The 26,249-nt window shown below is 44.0% G+C and overlaps 1 long non-coding RNA gene across 3 annotated transcripts in view; it reads left to right on the plus strand.

The window, feature by feature from the left end:
• The first annotated feature begins 597 nt into the window (after positions 1-597).
• LOC132813933 (uncharacterized) overlaps positions 598-26,249 on the plus strand; it is an 89,848-nt gene continuing 64,196 nt past the window's right edge. For all 3 annotated transcript variants that reach the window (XR_009644220.1, XR_009644219.1, XR_009644221.1), the window contains exons 1-3: positions 598-664; positions 15,057-15,172; positions 24,898-25,032. This is a non-coding gene — a long non-coding RNA (uncharacterized LOC132813933). The remainder of the gene's footprint in view (positions 665-15,056; positions 15,173-24,897; positions 25,033-26,249) is intronic.

The raw sequence follows: 26,249 nt of genomic DNA on the forward strand, positions 1-26,249 counted from the left end.
TGTACATCAGCAATGGTTTCATATTTGTTTATGGATTGTTAATTGCTATTTTTAAAATTATTGATTTTAAATTCCACCATATCTTATGATTGGATTCAAACCTGCCTCCCCTGAGCACTAACTGAGGTTTTGGACAAATGCCCTAACAATAATGTTACTGGGTCATCACTTCACCTGCTCACTGGTTGTTCATCCCTGAGCACTGATACATGAAGCTAAACCCATTCTTCCAACATGATTGTGTGATCCTGAAGCCTTCCAGCACTCCGGTGATCTCTCTTAGTCTCTCCCCATGTGGTATCCCTCACATTGTGGGTCTAATTGCTGCCTCTGTCAGTGTCTCTCACTCTTGCAGCTACTCCAGATCCTGAGCTAACAGAATTCTCCACTCCAGAAAGATGCAACAGCACAGGCCAGGGATGGAGCTTGGGATTTTCCAGATATCTGTGGGGTCATTTCCATTCTCCTTGTGTAACCCTCACTGCATCAGTCTAATTTCCCATTCTGTCTATTTCTCTGTCTCCTGTAGGTACTCAGGAAGTTCCTGACTCAATAGACTTCCCAACTGCTGTGTGTCTCATCCATCACCTTATTGTAGATGGTTGGTCAGCCAGAGAGACAAAGGGCAGAGAGATCTGGAACCTTCAATAAATCCTGCAGTGAGGTAAGATCACTCACAGTGCACAGAGCAGGGAGCACAGTGCAAATATTGGCTAACGATACATGATATAGATACAGTGCTGCGTGGGGAGCACAGTATAGACACACCCCATGCTCAGTCACCACATCTACTTTAACTGAAATTGCACTGAGACAGCATCGGAAGTTCATAGTTATCAATCCAGGCCTGTGCTGTCTCAGTGAGCGTCAGGACAACAGAGGGGAGAGTAGGCCTCCGACGAGATGTTGTGAATGCTGCCTGGGATCTTTCTGTTCTGTGGTCTCCCTCTAACACTGTACTAAGACTCACTACTCTGCAAAACTGTATCTGTGGCATGGCTTGTGCACCAGTGTCTTCAGTCAGTTTTAACTCCTACAATAGTCCCTGGCCCTGTAACCTGCTCCATTCCCGATAGTCCCTCCACATATTTGAAATGTACTGCATTCCAGAATACCATCCCTATCACTGTAACTTGCTTCAGTGTCTACAACATGCCTTATTTTGGTACACTAATCCTCTTTAACTGGATACAGAGTGATATAGCACGGAAACAGAACCTGTGGTCCAACTCCACAATGCTGCCTATGTTTCCTAAACTGAATGAGTCTCAATTGCCTGCATTTGGCCCTTAGCTCTTCCAACCTTATCCTCTCCATGTTCCTGCCCAAATGTCTGTTCCATGCTGTAATTGTTCTTGTTTCTCGAATGTGCCTGAGGCAGTCTGTTCCGTCTATGCACCATCCTCTGTGGGTAACGTTCCCCGTTAACTCCCTCTTTAAATCCTTGCTCTCTCACCTCCTGTTTATACCCTCGAGTTTTGGACTCACCTACCCTTGGGTATTCATCATTCTTAGGTCACCCCGTGGCCTCCTCTGCCCAAGGGAAATATTTAGGACAATGATACAAATATCTCCAACGTATGTAACAAAGTGCTGGCCAATGTCGACAAGTGTGCCAAATGCCGCTTTCCCCACCCTGTCCACCTGGTATGCCACTTCCGAGGAACAATGTAACTTGCACCCCCTGGTCTCTCTCTCTTTCTTTCTTCGACAACCCTGGCCAGAGCCCTTCCATTAACTGTGTTAGTCCTCCCTGGTTTGTCTTAACAAAATCCAACATCTGAATTAAACTCCATCTTTCATTCCTTGGTCCACTGGCCCAGTTGGTCAAGATCCCCTTTGATAACCGTATTTACTGCCCACTACACCATTAATTTGATCATCAACAAACTTTCGCACAATCACTCCTATATTTTCAACCAATTCCTTTATGTAGATGATGCACATCAGTGGACCCAGCCCTGATCCTTTATTCAATAAAGGAATAAAACCATATTCTTGTCATAGAGCCATACAGCATAGAAACTGACCCTTCAGCTGATACTCACCATCATCTGAAACTAAACTCTTCCCAGCTGCCTGTTGCTGGCCCATATAACTCCAACCCTTCCCTATTCACCTGTTTATCCAAATACCTTTTAAATGTTGTAATTGTACCCATATCAACCCTTTCTCAGGACGTTCATTCCACACTCAAACCACCCTCGGTGTAGCAAATAGCCCCATATCTTTTTTTTGAACATCTCTCTCCTCTAACCTTAAAATGTGGCTCCTCCTCTTGAGACTCCCCCATCCTGAGGAAAAGGCAACGACCATTAAATTGATCTATATTCCTCATTTTTTTCATAAACCTTTATAGTATAATGTCTCAAACTCCAGGCTCCAGTGAAAAAAAGGCTCAGACTATCCAGCCATTTTTCAGAACTGAATCCTTACATACCCAGCAATATCCTGGTAAATCTCTTCTGAATGCCCTGCAGCTTAATAATACCCTCCCTGTTAACTGGGCGACCAGGACTGGATAGAGTATTGCAGAACAGGCCTCACAAATGTCTGTGCAATCTCAACATGACGTCCCAATTCCTCAACTCAATTTACTGAGCAATAGTCAGGCATGCCAAGCACTGTCTTATCCATCCTGTGATGCAAACGTCAAGAATTATGTACCTGAACCGGAGGTCCCTCTGCTCTAAAACACCAACCGAGGCTCGAACATTAATTGTATAAGCTCTACCTTGTTTGTTTTACAAAATGCATTGCCTTGTATTTATTCAGATGGAATTCCATCTCTAGTTTTTCAGCCCATTCACTCACTTCATCAAGATCCCTTTGTAATCTCAGAAAACATCCTTCACTGTCCATGACGCCACCCTCCAGCCTGCCAGCCCATCACACATAGTACACGTACGTTTGTTAGGGGCTCCAAAATTTACTCCCTAGCATTCCACAGTGTCCTGTGATACACTTAATCAGGTTCTGGGACAGGCCATAGCTTTGTGTTTTAAAACCTCCAGCACCACCTCTTTTCAAGTCATAGAGATATACAGCATAGAAACAGACCCTTTGGTCCCCAACTCGTCCAGGCTGACCAGAAGACCTAAATAAATCCATTCCCTTTTCCAGCATTTGGCCCATATACGTCTACACCCTTGCTATTCAGCTGCCCATCCAGATACCTTTTAAATGTTGTAATTGTATCAGTCTCCATTACTTTCTCTCTCAGCTCATTCCATACACACATCACCATGTGTGTGAAGACGTTGTCCATTCAGTCCCTCTGTAAACCATTCACCTCTAACCTTAAACTTATGCCCTCTAGTTTTGGACTCCCCAAATTCTGGGAAAAGGCCCTGAATGCTTACCCTATCCATACCGCTCATGTTCATATAAACTTCTATATGGTCATCCCTAAGTCTCCGATTCTCCAGTGACAGTAACCCCAGCTTATTCAGCAACACCCCGGGCAATATCTCGTAAATCTTTTCTGAGCCCTTTCAAGTTTCACAACATCCTTCCTATAGCAGGGAGACTGGAATTGCAGAGGACTCCAAATGTGGTCTAACGAATTGCTCTTGGTCCCTGAGGTCCCCGGTCTTTCTCCACAGTAAGTTCTGGGGTGAAAAAAATGTTTAGGATCTTAGCAAATATCCTGCAGTTCCACACATCGATGGCATCATTGATCTTTAATGGATACTATTTTGTCCTGAGTTACTTATGCACTCTTAATATACTGATACAATCACTTTTGGATTCCCCTTTCCTTCTCTGCTGAGGCTATTTCTTGTACCCTTTCTCCATTCCTGTTTTCTACTCAGTGTATTCCTACAGCCCCTGTATATCTTCAGGGATTCCCTTGATCCAGCTGGCTATACCTGACATGTGCCCCCTTTTCCTTGACCAGACCCTCAATAGACAGCCAGTGTTTCCGAATGCTGTCAGTATTGAGCTGCACACAAACAGGAAAATGCTGGCGCTAATCGATCAGTTTATCTCACTTTTAAAATATTCTCACTTGGCAAACTTCCCTTTCCCTGTAAATAATTCCCTTCCCCAATCATATTTTGAAAGTTCCTGGCTAACACGATCAAGATTGGTCTGGCTCCATTTTATAACTTGCACTTGTGGACCAGGCCTGTCCTTTTCCAAAGCTGTTTTGAAACTACTAGAACTGTGGTCACTTTGGCAAAATGCTTTCCCACTCACACCTCAGTCCCTTTCCCGACCTTGATTCCCAAGGGGAGGTCAGGTTTTGCCCCTTTCTCTTTTCAGGCCATTTACATATTGATTGGGAGTTTTCTGGAACACAATTACCAAATTCCTCCCTTGCAAACGCTGAACACTGGCAGTCCCAGTCTAGGTCTGGAAAGTTCAAAAACCCGACCATAACAGCCCTGTTATTCTGGTTGATATTTAAGATGTCCCAACATATTTGTTCCTCAGTCTGCCACGGATTATTCGGGGTCAGCAGTCAGATCATATCAAAGTGATGACCCATTCTTATTTCTCAGTTCGACTAACATAGCTTCACTGGGCGATCCCACAGGAATATCCTCTCTAAGTACTGCTGGGATGATTCATTCACCACCACACGTCCTCTCTTGCCTCCACTTCCTGTAGCATCTCTACCTTGAAACAATGAACTGCCAGTCCTGCCCCTCCCTCAGCTGTGTTTCTGTAATAACTAAAATATCCCAGTCCCATGTTCCAATCCATGCCTTGAGTTCATCTTCCTTAGCTGTCAGGCCCCTTGGATTGAAATAAATGCGGTTTAATCATCGGTTTTCCCCATTCCCTGCTATGTTCTTGCCTGCCTTGTCTGCTAAAATTACTGTCTGTAACTCGTGTACCAGCATCAATCTTCTTTCTGGCCTTACGTCTATTTAAGGTCCAACACCCTGCCAGACTAGGTTATATCCTCTCAAGCATCTCTAGCAATTCACCCCAGCAGGATGTGGGTCCCTCTCCCGCTCCCAGTTTAGGTGCCTTTCCCACCCTGTCTCCCTGTGCTGACACCTTCAGGGATCTATGGACTTGTCCACCAAGGTCCCTGTATTCCTCAATACTCCGCAAGGTCCTACCATTCATTATGTCTGTCCTTCGCTTATCGTACCTCCCACAGAGTATCTCCTCACTTCGATCAGAACTAAACTCTGCTTAGATTTTCATCTGATCGACATCGAACAGCAGACGGAGATGATCCTCCTCACTGTGAACAACACCCTCACCTTTCATATCATCTGCAAACCTACTAATGATACCTTTTGTTTTCACATCCGAGTTATTAATGTTCAATGGTTCCTGCACAGATCCCTGTGGTACACCCGCTGGTGAAAGTATTCTATTCACCAAATTTGCATCCAATTTGCCAACCTGCCTTGAAACGCAGTTCTTTTGGATCAGCCTTACATTTTGCATCTTGTTCAAGGACTTAGTCAAGTACATGTAAAACACTCATCTGCACTGCCTTCATCAATATACTTCAGCACCATTTAAAGAAAAAACTGAACTGAATTCCTCCGACAGTACCTTCCTCTGCCAAATCTGTGATGACTAAACCAAGTTGGTCCTTATCTTTGCAAGTGTCGATTCATCCTCACAATTCATTCCAATCATTTCCCTCCCCCTGCTGTCAGACTATCTGCTATGTAATTACCTGGCCTATCCCTGCTGTCCTTCCTGAACAAAGGAACGACATTAGCGACCCTGCAGTCAGTCAGCACTTCACCTGTGTCCAGCAAAGTATTATATATATCCACCGGAGCCCAACAAATTCTGGGTAATTAGCAGTAGGGTAAAAGAATGCTGGTCCAGGCAATGACACCCACATCCCATGAATGAATAAATAAAAGTACATATGTCCCTCCCTACTTCTGCAAACCCCTCCAGCTGCAGCAATCTGTCCTGGCTTTGTAACACCGTTTTGGCCCTGCCCACTCTCTGTAACTCTCTCACTAACTCTAGCACCTTCGTCTCTCCATGTTTCTCTCGTGTCAATAAACGTTGACAATGTTCCCCTTCCCATTGCCCTCCTCCTGTTAGCAGACCCATTTCAATCCCTTTAAAACTTACTCTAAAACTCTCTCTCAGTTGAGGATTTTAAGTACTTTTTGGTGATGTTCTCAGCTTCATAATCTAATATGATCAGTTTTGTCCTGAGTGAGGGACCGGGGGGGATTTCTTGCTGAGTTTTTGTCTGTTTCAGTCGAATGTCCTTTTGTTGAGTGTTTTACACTGTTCCTTCAAATGTTTGCCACTGTTCATTTCCAGACGCCCATATTTCAGTCTGTTCAGCCTGTTTACCTTGGTCAGTTCTCCTATCAAATCCATGTAATTGGCTATTTTTGTTTCTAGTTGTAGCTTGTCCTTTCTGTGATTTACTTTAAAACTTTATATTTCTTTAAACTGCACTTTATCACAATTTCCCAAAGGATCTCTCCAGGTGACATTACTCATTCACTAAGTTTTATCACACAACAGTCGCTCTGAGACAGTTACGTCCCTAACCAATTGCACAATGTGTTATTCTAAGAAACACTGAAAAAAATTCTCTGAACTCCTCTTCCAATATCACTGTTGTCAGTGTGAGTGTCCCAGACTTTGCGAATATTGACATTTCACTAAATGTTCACCATTCCTTTATTAAAAAATCCAATGAATTCCTATTTATTGCAGTGACGAGCCATGGAATATTGTTTGGTGGTCTAAAACTGTTCTGCTACTTGTGTCCTTGGCAAGTAGTAGCCAGAATTTACATTCAAACTGACTCTACTTCATGATCTGAGGCCTAATGCTTTCTCTATAATGCCTTTCTTACCCATTATTGTTATTCTTACCCATTTTGACTGAATTTGCACAGGGTTGTGAACCATTGAATATTTCTGTCCACCTTTTGTTCGTCCTGTAACCACATCTCTCTGGTGTCTAAACCTCTTTTATCTCTGTGTCACAAATCCATCTACCTTGTTGCAGAGACTTTGGCCATTAATAAAAAACATAATTTACTCGTTCCCACAATTTCCTGTCACAAATGGATTTGCTGATGTACAGTTTTAGTTAAACTTTGTCCCATCCTGTTCCTTTCTGTTGTCTTCAGTCACATTCCCACGCTGCTCTGATGCTTCACGTTTTCTCTTTGGATTTGGAAAGCTTCTTTCACCTGAAGCCTGTCCCTGCATCCTCCCTGTCAGTTTAAAGCCCTGTCCATATACCTACCAACGTGATTGGCCAGGACATTGTTCCACTGGAACTGAGCTGGGACCAATCTGAATGGATTTTTTTTAAAAAAATCCGGTCTGGGATGTGGGTGTCTCTGGCTGACCAGTCTTTATTGCCCATCCCTTGCTGCCCTTGAGCTAAGCAGCTGGCTCGCCCATTTCACAGGGTCATTGAGAGGCAACCACTTTGCTGTGGGTATGTCGTGCAGACCACATGAGAGTGAACTGTTGTCTTTCTCTGAAGGTCAAGTGTTTGGATTTTTATCAATACTTATTTATGGATTGTTAATTCCAATTTTTAAAACATATACTCATTTAAAATTCCACATGGTTAGAATTTATAAAGAAGAAGGGGGGTGGTCACTTTGATGGGACTGTATTGTAGACTGTTATAGACACAACAGATGCCAGAGGAGCAGATGTGTAGAGAGATTGCTGATAACTATAGGATTGGAAGAGGAGTACAGGCTGGAGATTTTAATATTCCCTGTATTGACTGGGCCACCTGGAGTATAAAAGACCTGGACGGAGTGCAATTTTTCAAATGTGTCCAAGGAAGGTTTCTAAATCAGTATGCCGAGGGCCCTACTCTACTCAGCAGGTGCAACACTGGAACACCCCTCACAAAACAAGGTCGGACTAGTGACTGAAGTGTCATTCGGAGAGCACTTTGGGTCCAGTGCCCACAACTGTCTTCGTTTTAACATAGTTATGGAGGAAGATCAGCAGGTCCCCAGATTGAGTAGGAAAACTGGAACAGGGCCAGGTTTGGGGCCATTCTGCAGGATCTGGCCAGCGTCAATGCTGTGAATTTAAAATTGCACAATGCCCAGTTATAATCCAACTCCCTTTGGAAGCGCTGGTGATCACTGTAACAGATGAAAGGCTTCAACTAAATTTGTTTGATATTATATTCCATGACCCTGCCATCCTGTTGCTATAAATTCTGTGTATTAGGATTGTGCTCCACAACCACCTGATGAAGGAGCAGTGCTCTGAAAGCTAGTGCTTTCAAAAAAATTGGTTGGACTGGAACCGAGTGTTGGGTGATTTTTAACTTTGTACATCCCCAGTCCAACACCGGCACCTCCATATTATGATTCCAGTCGATTGGGTGAGTCTGTTTGAAGGAAAGGGAACAACTGGTAAATGGGAGGGTTGTTAGAGTGTGATCTCAAGAATCCAGGACCAGTCTTCCCCATTGGGATAAAGGGAAAAACTGGCAGGGTTAGGAATCCTTGGCTGGTGAGGGATAATAAGGCTCTGGTCTTGAAATGAAGACTGCTTGCATTGGGTTTAAGCTATCCGTATCTACATAAACTCTTCTATTCTTAAAGACACGATCAATCTGTGGAGACCCTACAATTCTTTCAGTCCCTCTAAGACTCCAAATCTGCAGAAATCATTCCAATCCCTGTGACTCTTCCGATCCAGTTCCTACAAGACCCATTATCTATGTGATATCTTTTCATTGCCAGCCCCACCCTGTCAATGGAAGCTCCTCCAGTGTCTCCATCCATCCACTCATTTCCATAATCTTCTCCAGCTCTTACATGTGTAAACATCACCCTCCCCGACAATCCTTCCCACTTTGACCAAACTGGAGGAGGTTACTAATGCTCGCTAATCTGTGAAACTGTCTCCAAAGAAAATTGCTGTCTTTATCACTTGGAAAATCTGATTGATTCCACATCCTCTTTATCTAAATAACCTTCAGAACCTAAGCCTTCCTGAAAATACAAACATCTTCAGTCACGACTACCCTCCATACGTCTATTTGTTTTTCCAATCTGTACAACCCACTTTATCTCTGTACTCAGCTCCATTCACCTGAAACATTCCTGTCTGTGTAAAACACCCCATCCTACCACTATCCTTATCCCTGTAAACTGCTCCATTCCTCCCAACCTCCCATCTCCATGAACTCCTGTAGGCCCGGTAGCTCTCCACATTTCTGCAACCTCCCGTGGCTCTATGGTCCTCTTTCCCTGTGAAACCACCTCCAGTCCCCACACCCGTCTCAGTCAGGGTCATCTGCTCAAGACCAGACAATTTCTGTCTCTGTTCCCTCCTACAACCTTAGCAACGCCTCTTATTTGTGTCACTTAATTCAGATCACATCCTCTCCCATCTCCCAAAACATCTTGCTGCCAACATAACGCTTGCTATTTAGAACATGGAATTGCATGTTCCAGTACAAGCTCTTCCACGCTCAATATTGTGCTGACCTTTTATCCTATTCTGAAGACGAAACAAACCTACATACCTTACATTTTACTATCATTGATATGCCGATCCAAGAGTTGCTTAGATGTCTGTAATGTGTTTGAATCTACTACCAAAGCTGGCAGTCCATTCCACGCACCCACCACACTCTGTGTAAATAACGTACCAGTCCTGACCATGCCGACAGCATATCCCAACCCAATCTAGTTCTACCTGCCAGCACCAGACCCTCTGATATCTAAGCTAAACACTCCGCCAATTACCTGACACTTATGTCCCCTTGTGATAGCCATTTCGTCATGGGAAATAGTCTCTGGTTATCCACTCTATCTATGCCTCTCATTCCCTTGTACACCTCTATCATGTCACCATTCTTCCTTCTTCGCTCTGATCAGAAAAGCCCCAGCTTCCACAAACTACCTTCTATGGGCATGCCCTCTAGTCCAGGTTGCATCCTGCTCAATCTCCTCTGCACTGTCTTTAAAGCTTCCACATCCTTCCTATAATGAAGCGAATAGAACTGTTCACAATATTCCAAGTTTGGTCTAACTGGGGTTCTGTATAGCTGCAGGAAAACCTCTCATCTCTGACAATCAATCCCCCCCGCTAATGAAAGCCAACACACCATCCGCCTTCTTAACACCCTGTCAACTTGGGTGGTGACCTGAAGGACACAGGATCCCTTTGTTCCTGCACGCTGCTAAGAATCCTGCCTTTTACCACGTAAAGGTTTTCTGCAGAATCCTCCAATCTAAAACTATCCCTACCTTTTGTAAGTTCCTCCAGTCCCTACAACACTCCTAAACTCCTCAAGTCCCTATATTTCTAATATCTACAAAATCCTGCCGTCTTGATGTCCCTCCATATATCTGTAACCCCCACCATCCTCCAGTGCCCTTCTGGGGAACATTGCAGAGGAAGGAAGAGTGGGAGAGTCTGGGCCATGTTACGAGGTATGAAGGGCTGCAGAACATGGAGGATGGTACAAATGTAGGAAGGGACTTGGGACCTGCAGGAGGTTACGGAATTCATAGAACCTGCAGGATGTGACTGAGGATGGGTTGTGGAACATGGAGGATATTATGATTTGAACCGGAGGTAATTTTTGATTGGACCATTCAGCCAGTCTTACAGTCATAGAGATGTACAGCATAGAAACAGACCCTTCATTCCAACCCGTCCATGCCGACAGGATATTCCAACCCAATCTAGTCCCACCTGCCAGTACCTGGCCTATATCCCTCCCAATTCTTTCTATTCATATATCCATCCAAATGCTTCTTAAATGTTGCAATTGTACCAGCTGTAAGATCAGCTAAAAGATCCAATCAAAAATTATAGGTAGCTCAAATCATAACATCTTCCAGGTCCCACAACCCATTCACGGTCCCATCCTGCAGATCTGATATCCCAACCCAATGTAGACCCACCTGCTAGCACCCAGCTCATCTCCCTCTAAACCCTTCCTATTCATACATCCATCCAGATGCCTTTTAACTATTGCAGTTGTACTAGCTTCCACCACTTCCTCTGGCAGCTCATTCCATACATGTACTACCCTCTGCATGAAAATGTTGCCCCTTGGTTCTCTTTTATATCTTTCTCCTCTCATCCTAAACCTCACCCTACAATTCTGGACTCGCACGTCCCAGGAGAAAGATTTTGTCTATTTACCTATCCATGCCTCTCTTGATTTTATAAACCTCTATAAGATCACCCTCAACCTCCGACTCTCCAGGGAAAACAACCATCAGCTGTTCAACTCTCCCTATAGCTCAACACTTGCAACATCCTTGTAAATCTTTTCTGAACCCTTTCAATTTTCACAACACCCTTCCGATAGGAAGTAGAACAGAGTTGCATGCAGTCTTCCAAAAGTGGCCTAACCACTGTCCTGTACGGCCGCAACATGACCCCCCAACTCCTGTACTCAATACTCTGACCAATAAAGGAATGCATACCAAGCACCTTCTTCGTTATCCTGACTATGTGTGACTCTAGTGTCAAGGAACTCTATATTTCATTTGAAAAATTGCAGAGAGAGATAGAGTGGCCCGAGATCTTCTGACAAATGCTAGTTCAGTCTAAGCTGGTAGGCGGAGGCAGTGAAGTATTTGCAGCACTGTCTGATGAATGGTCGAGAGATAATGCAGATGTCAAACAGGCTATTTTAAGTGCTTATGGATTGCTTATGGAAGGGAAGCCACTACAATTCCCTTTACTGTACCATCGCTAACTGACAAAGCTCCTTTAGATCTATATCCTCCAAATTGTTGAAACTTGCCCTCACCATCGCAACTCTCATTATTTTCTAACATTTTTGAGACTCCAAAACCATCCCTATCAGTTTAATCTCCTCCACTGCATACAACACTCCGAGTCTGTGTAATCTCTTTAAATCCTTCCGTTCCTATATACCTATGTATTGGTGTGACTGCTTTGTGGCAATTGTATCCTCGTTTATATCTGCAAAAGGCTCCGCTCACTGCAGCACATCCTATGCTCATAAGTGATCTGGTCTCTCACAAGACTCTCTACGACTCTCTCATCCAGTCTCTACAAGCTTCCCTATCCCTGTCGTATCTTGCAGCATGCACACCACTCACTCTCTCTGACATACCTTCCAGTGCATAAAATCATCTCTCCTTCTAACTTTATGCCGTCTACAACTTCCTCCCTATCCCTGCTACATACTCCAGTCTATAGCATCTTCCATGTGCTTGCAACATTCTCCTGTCCATACCACCCTCCCTTTCCCTGTAATATTCTCCATTCCATACCACCCTCCCTATCACTGTGATATTCTCATGTAATGATCCACAGCCCTACACACATCCCTGTCTCTGAAGTCTAATCAAAGTTGCTTTATCTCTCTAACTTCCTCCAAACAATAAAATGTTTTCTCCTGCGAACATTTTGTAGCAACTATAACTACATTTAACATTGTTGCGCTCCCAAACATCCCTCAAAGGTCCTCTCTCGGTGACACGCGCCATGCATTTGCAACAAGGCAGATGGAATGAGAGCATTAACTGAAGAGAACAGAAATGATCGAACTGTTATTGTGGAGGGGTGGCTGCAGAATGATCATGACAGCAATGTGATTATTGAGGGGTTGTAGGGATTTAGGCAGGATCAGCAAAAAAAAAGCAATATCCCGTCTGTTGTGAAGAAAGGATACAGTCAGTGCTTTAGTGAGACAGCCAATTTAATCTGGGAATCAAAATATCGAATCATTTTGAATTTGCAGCTTCCAAATAGCAAGGGGGATCTGGAAGATCAAATCACAATTCATGCTCGTTGGTAAGTTGGATACAATATTTCCTTGGTGATAGTAGACAGAGGAATGTGGAGTGGTCAATTTCTGATTGGACGTCTGTGGCCAATGGTGTTTCACAAGGATCAGTGCTGCGGTGTCTGTGTGTAATTTATATCTGTGCTTCAGATGAAAAGGTCAGCAGTTTGCTTAGTATTTTGCAGATGAAATTTGGAAAAGCATGTAATGATCAGGGATAGTGAGGGGAATTGTGGATAGTGAGGAGGAGTGTTAAAGGTTGCAGCAGTGTGTAGATCAGCTGGGACGCTGTGCAGAGAAATTGCAAACCGAATTTCATCGGGACAAGTGTGAAGTGATACATTTATGAAGTCAAATGGAAGAGAGAAGTACAATGATTGACTAATTGGAAACATTGATAAACAGATGACCTTGGATGCAAATCCATAGCTCCCGCAAAATAACAACACAGTAGGATGTGGTGGTAAAGGAGGAGTATGGTATTCTTACCTTCATTGGTCACAGTATTGAGTACAGACGTTTGCATGTCATGTTGTGACTGAATGAAACTTCATTCGGCCATGTTTGGAAGGTTTGTGTGTCGTTCTCATCTCCACGCTACAGGAAGGATGTGGAGGTTTTGGGGAGGGTGTAACAGAGGGTTGGCAGAATGTTGCATGGATGAGAATGTGTTTACTGTAAGGAGGTTGGACGCAGTTGGATTATTTTGTGAGAATATCAGAGACTGGGGGGTAACCTGGTACAGGTATATAGCGTTAGGAGAGGTGTGAACAGTGTGGAGAGTTGGAATCCTTCTTTCACTGTAGAAATATCAAATACTAGTCTGCCTCGGTTTAAGGTGAGAGTGAGAAGTTTTAAGTGAGATGAATGAGGCCAGTTTTCTTTACCGAGAGAGTGGAAGCTGCTCAGGAGGTGGGAGAGGTGGCAATGAGAGCAAAGTTTTGAAGTGGCATTTAGACAGGAACATGAACAGGCAGAGAATAGAGGGATATCAACCATGTGCAGGCAGATGCGATTAGTTGAGAATAGCATCATGGTCAGTACAGCCATGGTGTGCCGAAGGGCCTATTACTGTGTTGTACTGTTCTATTTTCCAACTTAACGGCATCTACCCTGTCAAAGCAAATCAGAATCCTGGATGTTTCTTTCGATTTCTCTCCCATTCTTCAAAACCCCAATAATTTCAAGGCCAATCTACCCCACCTCTGCTCATTGGAAAAACCTGCCATCTCCAGGATCAGCTGAGTGAACCTTCCCTGGCCTGCCTCCAATACAAGAATATCTTTCCTTAGGGCACACATACTGTTCATTTAATCTAGGTTGGTCTGACTTTTACCTTACATCGTTGTAGCAGGACCTCCCTACTTTTAAACTCCATTCCCTTTGTAATAAATGCCAGCATTTGATTTGCCTTCTCAATTACCTGCTGATCCGTAAACTCCCTTTGTCAGATTGATACACAAGGATTACCAAAATCCTTTGTGCAGTCAGTCTGAAACCAAACGATGTTAGCCTGACAGTAAGTAGGGAACGTGCTGGAATGTCGCACGTTTTGTGAAGGTTTGTAGCTCAGGTTGAGGTTTAGGGTGTAGGTTTGCTCGCTGAGCTGTAGGTTTGATTTCCAGAGATTTCGTTACCTGGCTCGGTAACATCATCAGTGGTGACCTCTAAGTGAAGCGAAGCTGTTGTCTCCTGCTTTCTATTTATTATATGTAAATGTTGAGCACCTCGAGACTTGCTGTGGTGAAATTGGGAATCCAGGAGAAAACAGCACAAGGAGCGCGCTGTCACATCAATGCCCCACCCACCCCTTTCCCATGGCCACCTTCTGCCCCAAGTCTAACAGTGTGTGTGAAAGTCCACATCGGTCTGTACAGCCAACAACAAACTTCCCCTCTACCCCCCGCCCCCCCGCCCGCCCCGAGAGTGGGAGAGAGTCAGCCTCGTCTGTGACCCACCGCCAAAGGGATGACGAGACAGGAATGTTGAATCCCCTCACAATTATCCCAGTGCCTTTGTTACAAATTCAAAAAATTCCCTGTTAATGCAGTGTCTAATAATGTGATATCACTCAGTATCTCTCCATGTGGTATCCCTCGCTGTGTCGGTCTATTTGCTGCCTCTGTCAGCATTTCTCCCTCTTACAGATGGCCTGAGATCCTGAGTCAACAGAATTGTCCACTCCAGAGAGACACAGCAACACAGGCAAGGGATGGAGACTGGGATTCTCGAGATCTCTGTTGGACTCAGTGCCACTCTGCATGAGTTATCCTCATTGCATCAGTCTAATTTCCCATTCTGTCTACTTCTGTCTCATGCAGGTAATCAGGATGTTCCTCACTCCTGTCTCATCCATCACCTCATTGAAACTGGTTGGTCAGCCCGAGTGAGAGAGGTGGAGAGGGAGATCTGGAGCCTTCAGTAAATCCTGCAGCCGGTAAGATCACTCACAGTAAACAGCACAGGGTGGGGTGGTAGACTTCTATATTCAGACTTGGAATACAGGACATAGATACAGAGCTGGGCAAGGAACAGCAACATTCTAGGCTTCATTCCCACCATTTTGTGAGGGTCCTGCTTTCACCTCTGCTGTACTGGTCCTCAATGCGACAGCACAGGGGATCGCAGGCATCAATCCTGGCCCATGCTGTGTTAGTGATCTCTGTAATATCCTCCAGTCCCAATAATCCTACCTCTGTCTGGAATCTTCTCTAGTTCACATCATTCTCTCTGTCTCTGTCAGGTTCTCCAATACCTAACATCCTAATTCCTAAACTTCTGCAGGAGATACTAAATGCCTTCATCCCTGACTGTCCTGTCTATCCTTGTAAGCTCCTCCCACCAACACCACCCTCCATGTCAATGTATTTGACTTGAAACTCTCCATGGGTCCCTACCTATGTAATCTTCTCCAGCTCCTAGAAACCTCCCTTAGCTGTGAAAACTTTGTAATCTCCTTATCCTTTTCCAATTCTTTGATCTTTATCTTGTTAAATGTCAACCTCACTCCCTACACCATTCACGACCACAGAAAACTCTTTCAGTTTGTGTAACCCTCCCCATTTGTGTAACTGTCTCCAACCCAGTAACCTGGCATTCTCCATTGCCTTCTTATCTATGTAGCCTCCAGAGCATAGAAGCTCCTTATATCTGTAAATGTCTTCAGTCATGACCACCTTCCATATCTCTGTTATTATACACAATACTCTCCTAGATGAAATAGTCCCCTGTCTGTGCCTCTCAGTCTGCCTACCTCTTCCTTTCTCCATCCCTATCCCTATCTCCAGAATCTAATCCAGCTCCCTGAATCTCTGTAAATTCCTCCAATCCCCAAATCCCTTTGTCCCACTGACATTCTTTACGAGATGTAACTCTGTTTAATTCTAACTTCCTCGATTCCCTTTAAGCCTCCCTATCTCTGTAACTCTAACAATCTGTTCAACCCCTCACTACTGAGGAATGACTCCCTGCATTCACCATAAGGCAGATGGAATGACAGTGAACAGATATGATGGAACTTTCTTTCTGGAGATTTAGCTGCAGAATGATAATCGCTGGGAAGTGAAAACTGAAGGGTTGTTGGGATAGAGTCATAGAGTCAGAGAGATGTACTACAACATGGAAACTGACCCTTCGGTCCAACCCATCCATGCTGTGCAGATATCCCAACCCAATCTAGTCCCAATAAGCAGACTAGGCAAAAAGCCAACAAGTTGTGAAGGAAGGATGAGGTCAACGCATTAATAAGACAATCATGTGGATCTGAATATCAAAAGTGGATCTGAGAATAAGCATGCAGCAGCAACTGTTAGCAGGAATTCTTTTGTAGGCACCAAACAGTGATGGGAATGTCAATATGGTTACAGTCAGGACACTGAATGTACTTGTTGCAAGGGCAGTACAGTAACTGTGTGTGACAGTGGTCTCCATGCCGACTGATACAGCAGTGAGTATCAGTGCTGTAACGGATAGAATCCTGGATTGTATGTGAGATGGTTTTCTCCAACATAATGTCATATTTGTAGATCAAATGCTGTGTACTAATAAATAAACAACAATCCCATTATAAAGGAGATTTGTGAGCAGAGACCCATAATATTATGCAGGACATATTGAGTTTGTGCTTAGACCATGAGATGTAGGAGGCGAATGATGCCATTTGTCCCATTGAGTATGCTCTGTTCTTCAATCAGATCATGGCTGATCTGACTCTGATAAACTATACTTTCCTGCCTTCTCCTCAAAACCCTTGTTTCCCTGATGCATTAAAGTCTGCAGGAGATTACAGAACAGTCGGAGAAATAGACAGAAATGGCAAATTGAGTTTAGTCTGGACAAGTGTGAGATGATGTCAAATTCAAGAAGAAAGTTCGCATACTGAGGGATATTGATATACAGAAGGATCTTGGTGCAAGTCAGTAACCCCAGAAATGGCAACAGAAGTATGTCAGATGGGAAGGCAGGCAAATGGAACACTGGCCTTCATCGGGCACAGTGGGTAAAGTGGTTTGCATCTGACGCTGCAATTTTATGAAACGTTTGTTTGGCCATATTTGGAGAACTGTGTGCAGTTTTCATCCCCACACAACAGGGAGGATGGGGAGGATCTGGAGAGGGTGCAAAAGGGGTTTATCAGCACGTTGTCTGTGTTAAGGTTTTTTTAAGAGTATGTCAGGTGTAAGAGGAAATTAAACAAAGTTGGATTGTTTAATGAGAGTAACACAACCTGACTAGGCACAGGAATATAACATTGGGAACAGGGATAGATAATGCAGTTAGTCAGAATCTCTTTCCCAATGTGTAATTTTCAAATACTAGAGTGCATAGGTTTAAAGTGAGAAAGAGGAAGTTTAAACGAGATGTGTGAGGCAAGTTTGTTTTTTTACGTGGAGTGGATGTTACCGAGGGAGAACGTAGAAGCAGAAATGTGAGTAAAGTTTTGAAGTGGGATTGAGACAAACATGAACAGGCAGAGAACAGAGGGATATGGACCATGTGCAGGCAGATGGTATGAGTTGGAATAGTTTCATGGACAGCATAGAGGTGGTGGGACGAAGGGCCAGTTGCTGTGCTCTACTGTTCTATTTTCGAACTTATCAGCATCTGCCCGATCAGAGCCCCTCAGAATCTTGGATGGTTCATTCCATTTCTCTCGCAATATCTAAACTTCAATGGGTTGAACCACAACCTACTCCACCTCTTCTCATTGGAAAATCCTTCCATTCCCAGGATCAGCCGAGTGACCCTTCTCTGACCTGCCTCCAATGCGACAATATCTTTCCTTCGGGCACTCACACTGTTCATAATATTTGAGGTGTGGACTGACTTGTACCTTGTATAGTTTTAGCTAGACCCGCCTATTTTTAGACTCCATTCCCTCTGTAATAAATGGCAGCATTTGATTTGCCTTCTCTATTACCTGCTGAACCTGTAAGCTACCTTTTTCAGATTGATAAACAAGATCTCCCATAACCCTTTCTGCTGTCAGTCTGAAACCAAATATTGTTATCCTCACAGTACGTCGGGACCATACTGACATTGTTAGAAAGGATATGTCAATATACAATAACTGGCCACTTAGAAACACATTTGATAAAAGAGAATGTGTTTTTGAGCCTGTTAGATTTAATTTGTTGGTGTGAATATTAATGGCTAAATTGTAGGGGTTTAGGAGGGGTGTAGTGATGTGGGGGATGTGGTGTATTTGAATTATCAGAAGCCTTTACACAAGTTTCAATAAGGGCTAAAGGGTAACTTGGTAGAGAATAGGGTCCCTTAAAGATCAATCAGTTCACCTATGTGTGGAACCAGAGGAGATGGGTGAGAAATTAGACAAAATAGTCTAGCCAGTATTTGTTGTGGATAGATCAGTCTTCAGTAGCTCATTAGGTCGATCCTAGAATATTGTGGGAAGCTAGGGAAGAGATTGCAATGTCCCCAGCAGAGATATTTATATTATCAACAGACACAGTGAGGTGTTGGAAGACTGGAGGTTGGCTAATGCTGTTCCACCACTTAAGGGCTGCAGGGAAAAGCCAGGAAATTACAGCCCAGTGAGCCCAGTAATGGGGAAGTTGTTGGAGGAGATTCTGAGAGAAAGCAGCTCCTTAAATTTACAATGGCAAGGGCTGATTCGAGATGGTCAGCATGGCTTTGTGAGTGGAAAACCATGTTTCACAAACCGGATTGACAGTTCGAGGAGGTGGCCAAAGATAGGTGAAGTCAGAGCAGTCAACGTTGTCCACATGGACTTTAGCATCTAGTCAAGAGGAAGAAGGAAGCTTACTTAAGGTTGAGGAAGCAAGGATCAGACAGGGCTCCAGAGAGTTACATTGGGTGGCACGGTGTCTCAGTGGTTAGCACTGCGACTTCACAGCACCACGGACTCCATTTCGATTACAGCCTCAGGCGACTGTCTGTTTGAGTTTGTACACTCTCCCCGTGTCTGTGTGGGTTTCCTCCACGTGCTCTACTTTTCCCCCACAGCCCAAGATGTACATGTTAGGTGACTCAGCCATGCTAAATTACCCATAGTGTTTAGGGATGTGTAGGTTTGGCGCATTAGTCAGGGCAAATGGAGAGTAAAACGGTGGGGGAATGGGGTTGCGTTGGATATTGTTTGGAGGGTTGTTATGGAGGTGTTGGGCCAAATGGCCTGTTTCCATACTGTAGGGATTTCCTGAAGGTACCAGGAAGGAATCGAGGAATGGACTTAGGGGAACTAGAAGGGGACATAAAAAAGCTTTGTTGGGAAGGATTAAGGAAAACCGTAAGGCATTCTCCACTTATGGGAGGAACAAGAGGATGGTCAGAGTGAGGATAAGGCCACTCTGGGATAGTGGAAGGAACTTGTGCCTGGAATCACAGGAGGTAGGGGAGGTCCTTAATGAATACTATGCCTCAGTATTCACTGCTGAGAAGGGTCTTGTCGTTTGTGAGGACAGTGTGAAACAGACTGATAGACGTGAACAGGTGGATGTTAAGAAGGAGGATGTGCTGAGAAGTTTGTAAAAGATAAGGATACATTAGTCGCTGAATCAGACTGGATGCGTCCAAGGTTTCTTCAGGAACCGGGGGAATGGATTGCTGCGCATCTTTGCACCGTCACTGTCCACTGGAGTCGGACCAGATGATTGTGGGCAGGAAAATATTATTCCTTGTTCAGGAAAGGGAATAGGCATAATCCTGGGAATTGCACATCTGTCAGTTTTATGTCTGTGGTGTGCAGATTATTGGAGAGGACTCTGAGAGACAGGATTTATTATTCCTTGCAAAACCATAGTTTGATTAGAGATAGTCAGCATGTTTGTATCAGGGGCAGGTCATGCCTTACAAATCTTATTGAATCTTTTGAGAATGTGACAAAACACCTTTATGGCTCATTCAAAAAGTACGGAGACATGGGATACAGGGAAACCTGTCTGTCTGGATACAGGATTACTTGCCCTCAGAAGACAGAGGGTAATGATACGTAGAAACAATTCATCCTGGAGCTCAGTGACCAGTGGTTTTCTGCTGGGAGTGGTTTCAGTACCTCTGCTCTACGTGATTTTATGAATAAGTTGGATGTGTGAGTGGAAGAGTTGATTAGTAAGTTTGCCAATGAGACGAAGATGGTGGAGTGGTGGATAGTGTGGAGGTCTGTTGTAGGTTACAAGGGGACATTGACAGGATGCAGAGTTGGACTGAGAAATGGCAAATGGAGTTCAATCTGGAAGTCATTCATTTTGAAGATTGAATGTGAATGCAGAATGCAGGGTTAAAGGCAGGATCTTTGGCAGTGTGGAGAAACAGAGGGATCTAGGGTTCCAAGTCCATAGATCCCTCAAAGTGGCCACCCAAGCTGATCGGCTTGTTAAGAAGGGATATATTGCGTGGGATTTCATTAGTTTGGGGATTTAGTTTTAAAACTGTGAGGTTATGCTGCAGCTCTATAGAGCCCTGGTTAGACACCACTTGGAATATTGTGTTCAGTTCAGGTTCCCTCATTCCAGGACAGATGTGGAAGCCTTAGAGAGGGTAAAGAGGAGATTTACCAGGATGCTGCCTGGACTGGAGGGCATGTCTTATGAAGAAAGGTTGATGAAGCTAATGTTTTTCTCATTGGAGTGAAGAAGGGTGAGGGGTGACTTGGCAAGGTGAACAAGGTGACGAAAGTCGTAGATGGAGTGAATAGAGAGAGGTTATTTTACCCTGACAAAAATAGTTATTAAAAGGGGTTATAATTTTCGGGTGATTACCGGATGGTTAAGGGGAGATTTCAGAGGTAGGTTCATTACATACAGATTGGTGGCTGTATGGAATGCACTGCCAGCAGTGGCAGTAAAATTAGATGCATTAGGAACATTTAATATACTTCTGGGTAGGCACATGGATGATAATAAAATGAAGGGTATGGAAGGTAGAGTCATAGAGGTGTACTTCAAGGACACAGACCCTTCTGTCCAACCCGTCCATGCTGAACCGATATCCCAACCCAGTCTAGTCCCACCTGCCAGCATCCAGTCCATATCCCTCCAAACCCTTCCTATTCATATACCCATCCAAATGCCTCTTAAATGTTGCAATTGTACCAGCCTTCACCACATCCTCTGGCAGCTCATTCCATACACGTACCACCATCTGTGTGAAAAAGTTGTCTTTTAGGTTTCTTTTATATTTTTCCCATTCACCCTAAGCCTATGCCCTCTAGTTCTGGACTCCCCAACCCCAGGGAATATACTTTGTCTATTATCCTATCCATGCTCCTCAAAATTTTGTAAACCTCTATAAGGTCACCCCTCAGCCTCCGACGCTCCAAGGAAAACAGCCCCAGCCTGTTCAGCCTCTCCCTTGAGCCTAAATCCTCCAACCCTGGCAACATCCTTGTAAATCTTTTCTGAACCCTTTCAAGTTTCCCAACATCTTTCCGATAGTAAGGAGACCAAAGTTGCACGCAGTATTCCAACAGTGGTCTAACCAATGTGCTGTACGATTGCAACATGACCTCCCAACTCCTGTACCCAATACTATGACCAATAAATAAAAGCATACCAAACACCACCTTCACTATCCTATCTACCTGTGACTCCACTTTCAAGGTGCTGTGAACTTGCACCCCAAGATCTCTTTGTTCAGCAACACTCCCTAGGAACTTACCATTAAGTGTTTAAGTCCTGCTAAGATGTGCTTTCCCAAAATGCAGCACCACGCATTTATCTGAATTAAACTCTATCTGATACTTTTTTTTATCTTACGGTCGGATAAAATATTGGCGGGTCATCATGGGCGAAGGGTCTTGTTCTGTACTGTTCTGTGTTCTAAATGGCGTATGTTAAACTGGGTAATAAGCTCAGATCAGTGTAAAAGGTTATGGCATTCTGGAGGAGCTTGTCAACTGGACAGAAAATTGGGCTTGATGGTAGGAGACAGAGGATGATGGGAGACGTATTGTTTTTTCAGACTGGAGGCATGTGACCAGCGGTGGAGTGGGTCAATTGTTGTTTTTCATTTGGATAAATGGTTTGGATGGGAATATTGTTAAGTAAGTTGAGTAAGTTTTTTGCGTGACACTGAAATTGGCGGTAAACTGGACAGCGATGAAGGTTATCTGTTATACAACAGGATGAATAGTACTGCTGGGATAGTGGGCTGAAGAATAGCAGATGGAGTTTAATTAGATAGATATGAAGTGTTCCATTTTGGTGAAACAAACCAGGGTGGGACTTGTACAGTTAATGTTCGGGTCCTGGGTAGTGTTGTCAATCAGTGACCCAGGGATGCAGGTACACAGTTCTTTGTAAGTGGTGTCACAGGGAGACAGGCCGGTGAAGCAGGCGTTTGGGATGGTTACCTTCATTGGGGAGAGCATTAAGAGTAGGAGTTGGGACTTCATCTTGTATCTGTACAAGACATTGGTCAGGCCACCATAAAAGCAGAGTTGATCAGTGGGAAGAACTCATCTGGTTCCCTGACCTCATTTTGTGTAGAACATCTGACGTTCTAACCTGGTCTGGCTAACATGTGACTCCAGACCCACTGCAATATGGCTTACTCTGAAGTGTCCTCTGGGTAATTAGCAGTGATGTCCACAGCCCATGAATGACTAAATAAAAGTACATATGTCCCTCCCTATCTCTGCAAACCCCTCCAGCTGCAGCAATCCGTACTGGCTTTGTAACACCCTGACCACTCTCTGTAACACTCTCACCACCTCCGGCACCTTCACCTCTCCCTGTTCCTTTTGTGACATTATACCCTGACAGTGATTCCCCTTCCCACTGCTGCCCTCCTGCTAGCAGACCCTTTGCAATCACTTTAAAACTTACTTCGAAAACACACTCTCACTTCAGGATTTTAAGTACTTTTTGGTGATCTTCTAAGCCTCATAATCTAATAGGATACATTTTGTCCTGAGTGAGGGGCAGGTGGGAATTTCTTGCTGAGGTTTTGTCTGTTTCAATGGTATATTCTTTGTTGAGTGATTTACACTGTTCCTTCAAATATTTTCCACTGTTCATTTACAGGCACATATCTCAGTCGGGTTCGCCTCTTTACCTTGGTCAGTTCTCCTCTCAAACTCATGTAATTGGCTGTTTTTGTTTCTAGTTGTAATTTGTCCTCTCTGTGATTCACTTTAAAACTTTATATTTCTTTAAACTGCACTTTATCACAATTTCCCAGAGGATCTCCCCAGGTGACATTACTCATTCACTAAGTTTGATCACACAACAGTCGCTCTGAGATAGTTGTGACCCTAACCATTGCACAATTTGTTACTTAAAGAAACACTGAAAACTAATTCTCTGAACTCCTCTTTCAATATCGCTCTTGTCAGTGTGAGATTTTGGGAATATTGAAGTGTCCCAAAATTATCACAAAGCTTTTATTAAAAATTCCAATTGATTCCTGTTTATTGCAGTTATGAGCAACGGAATGCTGTTCCGTGGGTATAACTGTTCAGCTGCTTGTGTCCTTGGCAAGTAGTAGCCAGAATTTACATTCATACTGACTCTACTTCATGATCTGAGACCAAATACTTTCACTGTAATGCCTTTGTTACCCATTATTGTTAGTGTTACCCATTTTGCCTGAGTTTCCGCAAGGTTGTGAACAATTGAATATTTATGTCAACCTTTTGTTCGCTCTGTAACCACATCTCTCTGATGTCTAAATCTCTTTTCTCTCTGGCACAAATCAATCTACCTTATTGATGAGACATTATCCATAATTTACTCTTTCCCATAATTTCCTGTCACAATTCGATTCCCTGATGTACAGTTTCAGTTAAACTGTCCCATCCTGTTCCTTTCTGCTTGTCTTCAGCCATAATCCCATGTTGCTCCCATACTTCACCTTTTTCCTTTGGATTTCGAAAGCTCCTTTCACTTGAACCCTGTCCCTGCATCCTCTCTATCAGTAATCTACCGACGTGATTGGCCAGGACCCTGGTCCCAGCACCGTTCCAGTGGGACCATCCTAATGGATTATTTATTAAATCAGGTATGGGATGTGGGTGTCTCTGACTGACCAGCCTTTCTTGCCCAGCCCGAGCTGCCCTTGAGCTGAGTAACTTGCTCGGCCATTGCAGAGGGTAATCGAGAGGCAAACACTTTGCTGTGGGGATATCGTGCAGACCACGTGAGGATGAGCAGATGTCCTTCTCTTTTTTACATCAGCAATGGTTTCATATTTATTCATGGATTGTTAATTACTATTTTTAAATTTATTGATGGTGGGATTCAAATCCACTTCCCCTGAACATTAGCTGAGGTTTTGGATGCATGCTCTAGCAATAACACCACTCGGTCATCACTTCACCTGCTCACTGGTTGCTCATCCCTGAGCACTGATACCAGGGCATCATGAAGCTAAACCCATTCTTCCAATATGACTGTGTGATCCTGAGGTCTTCCAGCACTCTGGTGATATCACTCAGTCTCCCTCCATGTGGTATCCCTCACTGTGTGGATCTAATTGCCGCCTCTGTCAGTGCCTCCAACTCTTGCACTTCCTTTAGATCCTGAGCCAGCAGAATTCTCCATTCCAGAGAGGTGCAACAGTATAGGCCAGGAATGGAGACTGGGATTTTCCAGATCTCTTTGGGGCTCATTTCCATTCTCCATGTGTAATCCTCTCTGCATCAGTCTAATTTCCCATTCTGTCTATTTCTGTCTCCTGTAGGTTCTCAGGAAGGTGCTGACTCAATAGACTTCCCAATTGCTAGGTGTCTCGTCCAACACCTCTTTGAAGATGATTGGTCAGCCAGAGAGACAAAGGATAGGGAGATGTGGAGCCTTCAATAAATCCTGCAGTGAAGTAAGATCACTCAGAGTGCACAGAGCAGAGAGCAATGAGAGGGCTGCTAACATCGCTAACAAGACATGACATAGATACAGTGCTGGAGTGGGAGCACAGTACAGTACAGACACACCCCTAGCTCAAACACCAACTCTATTTTAATTTATGTTGCATTGAGACAGCATAGGGAGTTCATAGTTATCAATCCAGTCCTGTGCTGTCTTAGTGAGCATCAGGACATCAGAGGGGAAAGCAGGCCTCCGACAAGATGTTGTGAATGCTGCCTGGGATCTTTCTGTTCTGAGTTCTCCCTCCAACACTGTGCTAAGACTCACTACTCTGCAACACTGTACTTATGACTTGGCTTGTGTACCAGTGTCTTCAGTCATTTTTAACTCCTATAACAGTTCCTGCCCCTGTAACCTCCTCCCTTCCCGATAGTCCCTCCACATATTTGAAACGTACTGCATTCCAGACTACCATCCCTATCGCTGTAACTTGCTTCAGTGTCTACAGCATGCTTTATTTCCGTACTGTAATCCTCTTTAGCTGGATACAGAGTGATACAGCACGGAAACAGAAACTGTGGCCCAACTCGTCAATGCTGCCCATGTTTCAGATATTGAATGAGTCTCATTTGCCTGCGTTTAGCCCTTAGCTCTTCAAACCTTCTCCTCTCCATGTTCATGCACAAATGTGTTTTCCATGTTGTCATTGTTCTTGTTTCTCGCATGTGCCCCCTGGCAGTCCGTTCTATCTGTACACTATCCTCTGTGGAAAGTGTTGCCCCTCAGCTCCCTTTTTAAATCTTTGCTCTCTCACCTCCAGTTTGTACCCTTGCGTTTTGGACTCCCTTACCCTTGGCATTTTCACCATTCTTAGGTCCAATCCTTGTGGCACTCCACTGGTCACTGTCCTCCAGTCTGATAAGAAAGCCTCCACCACCACCCTCTGTCTTCTTTCTTTGAGCCAGTTTTGTGTCCAAATAGTTAGTTCTCCCTGTATTCTGTGAGATCGAACCTTGCTAGTCAGTCTCCCATAGGGAAACTTGTCAAACGCCTTACTCAAGTCCATATAGATCACATCTACCACTCAGCCCTCATCAATCCTCTTTGATACTTCTTCAAAAAACTCAATCAAGTTTATGAGACATGATCCCTTACGCACAAATGTCTATCTCTAATCAGTCCTTGCCTTTTCAAATACATGTACATCCTGTCCCTCAATATTCCCTC

Source organism: Hemiscyllium ocellatum, unplaced genomic scaffold (genome assembly GCF_020745735.1).
Source record: "Hemiscyllium ocellatum isolate sHemOce1 unplaced genomic scaffold, sHemOce1.pat.X.cur. scaffold_546_pat_ctg1, whole genome shotgun sequence".
NCBI lineage: Eukaryota > Metazoa > Chordata > Chondrichthyes > Orectolobiformes > Hemiscylliidae > Hemiscyllium > Hemiscyllium ocellatum.